The sequence below is a fragment of the Scylla paramamosain genome, unplaced genomic scaffold, assembly GCF_035594125.1.
Source record: "Scylla paramamosain isolate STU-SP2022 unplaced genomic scaffold, ASM3559412v1 Contig88, whole genome shotgun sequence".
In the NCBI taxonomy this organism is placed as follows: Eukaryota; Metazoa; Arthropoda; class Malacostraca; order Decapoda; family Portunidae; genus Scylla; species Scylla paramamosain.
This window is the reverse complement of record NW_026973753.1, coordinates 322501-333351: the sequence shown is the minus strand read 5'-3', so window position 1 is coordinate 333351 and position 10851 is coordinate 322501. Positions and strand designations below refer to the sequence as shown.

At 41.9% G+C, this 10851-nt stretch overlaps 1 long non-coding RNA gene across 1 annotated transcript in view; it reads right to left on the bottom strand.

Moving 5' to 3' along the window:
• Positions 1-303: 303 nt before the first annotated feature.
• The window catches only part of LOC135098859 (uncharacterized), a 13554-nt gene continuing 3006 nt past the window's right edge, over positions 304-10851 (bottom strand). The window contains exon 2 of the long non-coding RNA XR_010267450.1: positions 304-1413. This is a non-coding gene — a long non-coding RNA (uncharacterized LOC135098859). The remainder of the gene's footprint in view (positions 1414-10851) is intronic.

Sequence of the window (10851 nt, the reverse complement as noted above, 5' to 3'; positions counted from 1 at the left end):
TATCGTTCTCTCGTCTCATTTAAGTGTTTCGCTTCACTCCTATTCTGTTTCCAAATGTATCTAAAACAACAAGTGCATATTGTGTCTATATATATATATATATATATATATATATATATATATATATATATATATATATATATATATATATATATATATATATATATATATATATATATATATATATATATATAACAAAAGTATATTAGAATGAAAATAACATCTTTCTCTTTTACTTATTTTCATGTTTGTTTTACTCCACCTCTACCTCTTATAAATGTATCTAAAATTGAACGCACATGCCTAAGGAAGAAAATAATAACGAAAAGTACATCTCGGAAAAAAAAAAATAATAACATACACTCTTCTCCCTTTACTTATTTTCATCCTTTCGCTTCAGTTCAGCTTCCCTTGCCTTGCCTTTTAGAAATGTGTGCAGGTCGTGGGAAGTAAAGAAGAAGATATACCTGTGCGGTCAGTTTTATCCTGAGTTTAGCAGCAGCATCGACTTCTTTTGCTTCCTTTTATTGTTTTGCCTTGGCCGGTGCAAGTGCGTGCGGTGATCAGAGCGGATCAGGAGGCTTTCCACTGAATGGCGGGTTCGGGTATATGAGCCCCGCCGGTCGCCTCGCCTCGCCTCGCTTTGTTGAGGAGTAAGAGACGTCCAGAGAGCTGAGTACAGTCGAGTCCAGCCCTCCAGGATCTGTCTTGCTCTCAGGACGTGCTGAAACGCTGCTTTTCCGTTTTTTTTTTTTTTTTTTTTTGTTTAATTGGCTGTATGTTTGGTCAGTGTTTGTAGGGTTCGGTTAGAGGTCTTGTGTAACTGAAGACGATTTGGGGAAGAAAACATATCAAGTCGTTGTGATCAAAGGAAAGATATCTTTTCTCACTTTTCACTCATCCACCTTCGCTTTCTGCTTCCTGCTGATTGAAAACTATAGACGCAAGCAACTAGATAGATAGCAACATTTGTCTAGCATTCAAACCATACAGCGTTCAAGTGTGCTGGAGCCTAAGTTGAAATTAATAATACCACGGAAAATTTGAGATCTCTTGATAAAAGCACGGCGAAAAAGATTTTGTTGGCAGTGGTACAACCCTATAGTGCTTGAACTCTGAACGAAGCAAAGCCCCATTCGCTTCACTCGAGCAGACAAGAGGAACTCAAATGTCAAGATTTAAAAGAACACGGAAGAGCGAAGAAGAGCAGAGTGGGAGAATGAAAGGGATGAACAAATGATAGGAAGAAATAAAATGTTGCGAGAGGGAAGAGTGGAAGGCCAGTTTTCAGGCTCAGGTTCAAGGTTGGTTTAGTGTGGTGCTAACGAGCCGGTGCGTGGAGAGCTGTGCGGGGCTTGTGTTCCAGGCATCCCGCTGCGGTGTGAGGGGAGGAGCCCGCCACCACGCTAGTAACTGAAATGAAAGAAAATGTATTGTGAAGGATACTGTGTGGAGGTGAGTTTGGCTACTAACGAAGATACACAAAAAAAAAAAAAAAAAAAAAAAATGCAAAGTTGGCAGTAATGTACCGAGAGTTCTTTCTAATAAAGTGAAATAAAAGAGAATGCAATATAGATGCAGTGAGGGTTGCACGCAAATGAATGGACTCCCCTAGAAAAACCCTGCCTAATGTTAAATGAATTATGGAAAGAGTATCACCAATAAGAGGAACTAAAAGAAAATGTAACATTGATGTGGTGAGGATGTGGTGAGGGTGCACGATAACAGATGAACTATAGTAACATTGATATGGTGAGGATGTGGTGAGGGTGCACGATAACAGATGAACTGTAAAGAATGTATTATGTTACGTGAAGTGGGACAAGAATTCTTACCAATAAAGTGAGATAAAAGAAAATGTAGTATGAATGTGGCGAGGGTGTGCACTGATAGATGGACATAAAGAATACGCAATGATGAATAAGATGTGGCAGGAGTCCTCACAAAACAAGACGAACTGAAGGAGAATTTAACATGGCAGCGTGAGTGCACACTTACAGGTGAATTAAAGGAATGTGTTAATATAAAAATGTGACACAATTTCTTACTCTAGGTGCATAAAAAGGAAACGTAGAATATGTGACGTTGGATGTACATTAATGAAAGGACTTACAAATGAATATAACGCAAGAGAGGTTGTGTAGGAAGTTTTCACGAATAATTCAAGTCAGAGAAAATATGTTGTGAGAAATGCTGTTCGGGTGTGTACAATAAACGGGCTAAGAGAATACATAATATTGGAGAAAAAAAGTAAATAAATGAATAAAATAAATAAACTAATAAAGTAAATTGCTTTTATTTCCTTATAAAGAATTATTGATATCTCTGAGTGAAGTAATGAAAGAAAATAAAAAAATGAAAGAAAATAAAGATAAATAATGATAATGAAAGAAATAAAGATAAAATAAAAAAAAAAACACTCCAGTACCCTTCAGTACAGTACTGTCTGTCAAAGCATTCGAGATAAGACGCTTGGGAAAATAATGTGTGTGTGTGTGTGTGTGTGTGTGTGTGTGCGCGTGTGTGTGTGTGTGTGTGTGTGTGTGTAGGTGTGAAGAAATAAAATCCCTATGTTCATTTTGTTCACAGGATTATAACCACTGCGGAGAATAGTGAAGTGTATGAAGTGTTTATGCAAAGTGTGCCTCATGAAATGACACTTTACGAAGGCCTGTGCAAAATTTAGTTAGTTTGAGTAAGATCCAAAGTTTTCAGTCTCTCCACAAATTAGGAAAGAGATTTATGGATTGATTAAAAATGCTTATCAATTGCTCTCTCTCTCTCTCTCTCTCTCTCTCTCTCTCTCTCTCTCTCTCTCTCTCTCTCTCTCTCTCTCTCTCTCTCTCTCTCTCTCTCTCTCTCTCTCTCTCTCTCTCTCTCTCTCTCTCTCTCTCTCTCTCTCTCTCCTGATTAAAGTGACTAGCATGTGGTAGGAACAGAAGCCAATTATTTAATTAAAAACGGCGGGAAGGCGAGGAGGAGGAGGAGGAAGAGAAGGAGCTGTATTAGTAATAGGAACAGGAGGAGGAGGAAGAGGAAGATGAGGAGGAAGAAGAATAGTAGATAATAAAGCAAGAAAGGAGTAAACGAATAAAGATGGAGAAATAGAATAGTCAAATTATCCTCCTTTAATTTTTCTCCTCTTTTTCTCCTTTCTCTTCTCTTTCCTTCATTCCCTTCTCCTCTCTGCTTCCTTCTCCCATTACTTTCTCTTTCTTTCCCTTTTCAACTGCTTTCTTTCCTCGTTTCCCTCCTTTTAACCCTTCTTCTTTATTTTCACTTCCTATCATTTATTTTTCCCCCGTTTTAATCTTTATTTCCTCTCTATTTCCTAATCTCTTTCTTTACTTTTCTCTTTTTTTCCTATGATTTCATTTTTTTCTTCATTTTTTTCAGCTCTTTATCTGGTAAAATTTCGTCTGTTTCTCAGTTCTGTTAATTTCTCTCTCTCTCTCTCTCTCTCTCTCTCTCTCTCTCTCTCTCTCTCTCTCTCTCTCTTCTCGTATCTTGCTTTCAGTTTTCACTCAAATTCCTTCGAGATAAAATAGACTTTTCGTGTTTCCCTTATTCTGTGTGTGTGTGTGTGTGTGTGTGTGTGTGTGCGCGTAGGCTGTGGTCCTTTTCACGCTTAATGGTATCAGGAAAGAGAGCACACACACACACACACACACACACACACACACACACACACACACACACACACACACAGACACACACACTGAAAAGGGAAATGATTGTACATACTCTCTCTCTCTCTCTCGCAATTTTCCACCCGAATTATGTTAGTGGTAAGAAATGGACAGAGAGAGAGAGAGAGAGAGAGAGAGAGAGAGAGAGAGAGAGAGAGAGAGAGAGAGAGAGAGAGAGAGAGAGAGAGAGCATGTACAATCATTTCCCTTTTCAGTGTGTGTGTGTGTGTGTGTGTGTGTGTGTGTGTGTGTGTGTGTGTGTGTGTGTGTGTGTGTGTGCTCTCTTTCCTGATACCATTAAGCGTGAAAAGGACCACAGCCTACACACACACACACACACACACACACACACACACACACACACAGAATGAGGGAAACACGAAAAGTCTATTTTATCTCGAAGGAATTTGAGTGAAAACTGAAAGCAAGATACGAGAAGAGAGAGAGAGAGAGAGAGAGAGAGAGAGAGAGAGAGAGAGAGAGAGAGAGAGAGAGAGAGAGATGCAAGGAAGAGAGAATGAGATAAAGGTAGGAGTGAAGAACAGAAGGAAAGAAAGGAAGGAGGGAAAGGAAGAAATGAAGGGAACGAAAGAAGGAAGGAAGGAAAGAAAATGAGAGAGAATAAAGGAAAGGAAGGAAAGAAGGAGGGAAGACAAAAGGACAAGAATGAAGTGCAGGAAGAAAAAAAAGAAAGAAGGAAGGGAGGGAGGAAAGAAGAAAAGGAAGCTGAAAAAAAGTTGAAAAAGAAGAAAACCGAAAGAGAGAGAAGGAGAGAGATAAAGAAAGAAGGAAGGTGAAAAGGAAAGGAGGAAGAAAGAAAGGCGAAAGGAAAGGAAAGAAGGAAGAAAAACAGAAAGGAAGGAAAAGAGGACAAGAGATACAGGAAAAGAGGCGAGGAGGAGGCAAAAATGAGTGGTGGTGTAAAATATCACATCCTCTGGGGCTTCAAAACGAACTCATATGCTTAGAAAAAGATCACATATTTCCCAGCACCTCTCTCTCTCTCTCTCTCTCTCTCTCTCTCTCTCTCTCTCTCTCTCTCTCTCTCTCTCTCTCTCTCTCTCTCCTTTTTTTTTTTTATTTAAACAATTAAACACACATGTTCATTGTGGCCTTTGCTAAAGTTATCTTTGTGGTGTATAACTATTTTAAGGCATTACTGTGTGTGGTATAATAGATATTAATATTTTGCTAAGATGTATAGGCACATGTATGTAACCAGTGATTAAATCAATGTATAAATAATAAGCAAATAAATAGATTAATAAACTAGAAAATGATATGGTTATATATATATATATATATATATATATATATATATATATATATATATATATATATATATATATATATATATATATATATATATATATATATATATATATATATATATATATATATATATATATATATATATATATATATATATACACAGTATTTACAATAGAGGTCATATATATCTATATGTTAAGTTCACTGGAGGTCAGACACGACCATATTTTTGTGTCTTTCTTATGGAGGGTTGAGAGTCTGAAGGCGTAACCACTTGTGTGTGGACACTTTCATCTGCTGTGTGGACAGATGTCGTACGTCCACCACAGCCGTGAGGGTGTTCCACCACACTACAGTGGCGGAGGAGAAGGCCCGTTGGTGGGTGGTGGAGCGAGACCCTGGCACCTCTAAGAGGAGATCGTTGCTCAATACCGTTCTCGTATTGCGCTCAGATCTCCTCCAGGTAGCCCTCAGGTCTGCTAGGTGAGGAACATTCTGGAGCTGCGCCTTATGAAGCACTGTCAGCGCTGCAACTTTCCGGCGATGATCCAGAGTGTCCCTCAGCACCGGCCCATCCTTCTGTATCTGCTGCTGCTGTATCCATCCTTCTGTATCTGCTGCCAGCGGTTGCTGGCGAGGCTGCGTCTGTCTGGCGCCACTGATGAGGCGCTCTGCCCTCCTTTGCACTTTGTCCAGCAAGTTGAGATGACATCGGGCACTGGACATCCACGTGAGCGGCGCGTACTCCATGATGGGACTGACCTGAGCCTTGTACAGGGTCAGGAGGCCATCGGAGTCAAGGAGGTGCCTCAGACGCCTCAACAGTGTCACCTTCTGAGACGCTTTTCGGGCCACGTCCTCGAGGTGACGGTCGAAGAGCAGCCGCGAGTCCACCTCCACGCCAAGGATGTTTACGCTGTCCTGCAGAGGGATGCTGTTGTCTCCCATCTTCAGCCTTCCACGCACCTCACGCGCGTCCTCGTGAGAGCGGGATACCACCATGGCCTGAGTCTTTTCGGGGGCAAATTTGACTTGCCACCGGTCGCCCCAGGCCATGATGTCTGAGAGCAGTGCGTTGGTTCTCTCTCTCTCTCTCTCTCTCTCTCTCTCTCTCTCTCTCTCTCTCTCTCTCTCTCTTAATCTTTACCTTATCATTTTCTCTTTCCCCACTCTTCTTTCTTCTTAATATCTTCCTTCTCATTCCTTTCTCTTTCACTCTCCCCTCGCTTGCTCTCTCTGGTTATCATTCCTCTCATTTTCTATTTCTAATTCTCTTCCTCTTAGCATCCTCCTTCTCATTCCCTTCCCTTCACTCTCCCCCGCCTGTTGTGCTCTGACCCACTTCCCATCGCCGCGGGAAGACACAGGACATGGAGATACGCTCAACATTCTTGACCTTTTCCTGACCTCTAATCCTTCTGCTTATGCTGTCACCCTTTCTTCTCCGTTCGGCTCCTCCCATCACAATCTCGTATCTGTATCTTGTCCTATCGCTCCAATCCCTCCTCAGGATCCCCCTAAGCGAAGGTGCCTCTGGCATTTTACCTCTGCTAGTTTGGGGGACCTGAGGAGGTATTTCGCTGATTTTCCTTGGAATGACTAATGCTTCCGTGTCAGAGACCCGTCTTTGTGTGCTGAGCGCATAACAGAGGTGATAGTGTCTGGCATGGAGGCATACATTCCTCACTCTTTTTCTCGTCCTAAACCTTCTAAACCTTGGTTCAACACAGCTTGTTCTCGTGCTATACATGATAGAGAGGTGGCCCACAAAAGGTACTTAAGCCTTCCATCACCAAAATCTCATGCACTTTATATTTCTGCCCGGAACCATGCCAAGTCTGTTCTCCAACTAGCTAAAAACTCCTTCATTAACAGAAAGTGTCAAAACCTTTCAAGATCTAACTCCCCTCGTGACTTCTGGCATCTAGCCAAAAATATCTCTAATAACTTTGCTTTTTTTTCTTTCCCTCCTCTACTTCAACCAGATGCTATCACATCTATTTCTAAAGCTGAACTCTTCGCTCAAACCTTTGCTAAAAACTTTACCTTGGACGATTCAGGTCTTGTTTCTCCCTCTCCTCCACCCTCTGACTACTTCATGCTACCTATTAAAATTCTTCGCAGTGATGTTTTCCATGCCCTCGCTGGCCTAAACCCTCGGAAGGCTTATGGACCTGATGGTGTCGCTTCTACTGTTCTCCGAAACTGTGCCTCCGTGCTTGCACCTTGCCTAGTCAAACTCTTTCAGTTCTGTCTGTCAACATCTACCTTTCCTTCTTGCTGGAAGTTTGCCTATATTCAACCTGTTCCTAAAAAGGGTGACCGTTCTAATCCTTCAAACTACCGTCCTATTGCTTTAATTTCCTGCCTATCTAAAGTTTTTGAATCTCTCTTCAACAGGAAGATTCTTAAACATCTATCACTTTACAACTTTCTATCTGATCGCCAGTATGGGTTCCGTCAAGGCCGCTCTACTGGTGATCTTCTGGCTTTCCTTACTGAGTCTTCGTCATCCTCTTTTAGAGATTTTGGTGAAACTTTTGCTGTTGCCTTGGACATATCAAAAGCTTTTGATAGAGTCTGGTATAAAGCTTTGATTTCCAAACTACCCTCCTACGGCTTCTATCCTTCTCTCTGTAACTTCATTTCAAGTTTCCTTTCTGACCGTTCTATTGCTGCTGTGGTAGACAGTCACTGTTCTTCTCCTAAATCTACTAACAATGGTGTTCCTCAGAATTCTGTCCTGTCACACACTCTTATTATTCATCAATGACCTTTTATACCAAAATTTCTTTTCCTATCCACTCCTACGCTGATGATACCACCCTGCACTTTTCCACGTCTTTTCATAGACGTCCAACCCTTCAGGAGGTAAACATATCGTGCAGGGAAGCCACAGAACGCTTGACATCTGGTCTTTCTAAAATTTCTGATTGAGGCAGAGCAAACTTGGTATTGTTCAATGCCTCAAAAACTCAATTCCTCCATCTATCAACTCGACACAACTTTCCAGACAACTATCCCCTCTTCTTCAATGACACTCAACTGTCCCCCTCTTCTACACTGAACATCCTCGGTCTGTCTTTTACTTATAATATGAACTGGAAACTTCACATCTCATCTCTAGCTAAAACAGCTTCCATGAAGTTAGGTGTTCTGAGACGTCTCCGCCAGTTTTCTCACCCCCCAGCTGCTAACTCTGTACAAGGGCCTTATCCGTCCATGTATGGAGTATGCTTCACATGTCTGGGGGGGTTCCACTCATACTGCTCTTCTAGACAGGGTGGAATCAAAAGCTTTTCGTCTCATCAACTCCTCTCCTCTAATTGACTGTCTTCAGGCTCTCTCTTATCGCCGCAATGTTGCATATCTAGCTGTCTTCTACCGCTATTTTCATGCTAACTACTCTTCTGATCTTGCTAACTGCATGCCTCCCCTCCTCCCGCGGCCTCGCTGCACAAGACTTTCTTCTTTTTCTTACCACTCCTCTTTCCACCTCTGTAATGCAAGAGTTAACCAGTATTCTTAATCATTCATCCCTTTCTCTGGTAAACTCTGGAACCATTTGCCTGCTTCTGTATTTCCACCTTCCTTTAACTTGAATTCCTTCAAGGGGGAGGTTTCAAGACACTTATCCTTCAGTTTTTGACTACCGCTTTGGACCCTTTTCTTGGACTGACATCTCAGTGGACTTTTTTATTTTATTTGATTTTTGTTGCCCTTGGCCAGTGTCACTCCTACATAAAAAAAAAAAAAAAGATTCCTGGATATCATTGATGTTTACGGGTGGAGAGAGCTGTGCCTCCCTAACCTAAACCTAAGCTAAACCTAAGCTGTTGGTGTTTAGAGTGGCCAGTCTAAGGATTATGAAGCACCTACATTAATACCCTTGTAAAAATTTACATGAACTTTGAAATCACCGGAACTCACTACTAAGCCTTGAGTCACGGAGCCTGCTTAGTGTTCCAGCCAGGAGTAATGCAGGCTTGAAGACTGCCTGTCTCCCCCATCCTACCCCCGTCCTTCGCGGCACACACAGGTGAGTGACGGCAAGGAGGGAGAGAGGGAGGGAGGGGGGAGGGGGACATGAGATAAGGAAGGAGGGAAGGAGAAGGAGGGAAGAGGAAAAGGATAAGCGAAGGAAGCGAATGGGAATGATGAATCGAAGAGGAAGAGGAGAAGAACGAGGAGGAGGAGGAGGAAGAGAAGGAGGATGAGAAGGAGGAGGAGAGTGAGAAGGAGGAGACGTAAGGGAGTTATGAAAAGGGGAGGAGGAGGAGGAGGAGGAGGAGGAGGAGAGTGAGAAGGAGGAGACGTAAGGGAGTTATGAAAAGGGGAGGAGGAGGAGGAGGAGGAAGATTATAAATAAAGAAAAAGACGCAGGGAGAAAAGGGAGAGAAAAAAAAAAAACTAAGGCAAGAAAGAAAAAAAGTTAGAGGCAAAGGAAGTGAAGGCAGAGGATGGAAGAGGATGAAGGAAATGAGGAAAAAGAAAATAAGAAAGAAGGAGAGGAGGGAGAGAGGAAGAAAGGAAGAGGGAAGGGAGTTTGGGGAGTAACAAAGAAGAGAAGGATGAGAGGAGGGCAAAGGAAAGATGGACGAGGAGGAAATGGGGAAAAAAAAAATGCCGGAACAGATGGAAGGAGCAGGAAGGGTTAAAAAGTAACGAAGATGGAGATGAGAATAGAGGAAAAAAGGAGGAGGAGGAAAAGGAAGAGGAGAAGAAAGCGGAAGGAGGGAAGATAAACGATAATGAAAGCATAACAAAGTGAAAAGAAGGCAGATAAATGAGAGAGAGAGAGAGAGAGAGAGAGAGAGAGAGAGAGAGAGAGAGAGAGAGAGAGAGAGAGAGAGAGAGAGAGAGAGAGAGAGAGAGAGAGACCAGAACCATAAACAATAAAGAAAACACACAAATCTTTTCTTTTTCGTTCTTTTTAAACATTTTTTTAGTTTATAATTTTTTTTTCTTTTCTTCTACTTTCACCTCCACCTTTCCTTCTTCTCGCACTGACACTTTCCTTTTTACTCTTTCCTTCCTTTGCTTGTCCTTTACTGTTTCTCTCTTTTAATTTCCTTTATATCCTTCTCATTTCCTACTTCCTTTCTCTCCATTTCCAACTTCTCTTCTCCCTTCTTCTTCCTGCACTGACTCTGTATTCTTTTCTCTCCTTCCTTCCTTCCTTTGTTTGTTTATCTTTTACTGTTTCCTTTCTTATTAGTTTCTTTCTCACTTCCTACCTTCCTTCTACCTTCATCTCTTCACCTCTAACTTTCTTTCCTTCCCACTCTATTTCCTTTCCTCCACCCCCTTCGCTTACCCTCAACCTCCCTATCTTCCTCCTACTCCTATATATCTACAACTGACAGCATATCCTTCTCTCCTTCCTTGTCTTACCCTCAACCTTCCCATCATTTGTCCTACATTTACTCTTACTCAAGTGAAGATAATTCCCTGGTTTTATCTCCTGCCTCTACACAGACTAACACACTCCTTGCACGGCGCACTCTGGCATCCCCCAAATTAGGAATTCCCTGTATGGATTGCTCCTCTCGAGACGCTCCGGAATCCAAGACGAGGAGGTCGAGAGGTAACACAAGAACTCCTGCTAATTACATAAACACACACACCGGAGCAGTTTTTTTTTTTTTTTTTGTCTTTATGTTGGAGTCTTGGCCTCTATGTGTATATTGAGGGGAGGGGGTCTCTCTCTCTCTCTCTCTCTCTCTCTGCAGTATTACGCTGTAGTGTTTGACAATGTTGGCACCGTGTGGTGTTGCTTCCAGGGTTCAGCGTGGTCTTGTTAAAGTCTTTGTTCTCCCATCAGGATTACTTGCAGAAGCCACAGAGATGACAAGCCGGGTTCTCGTGGATGTTTTTCGCTACTATTGAT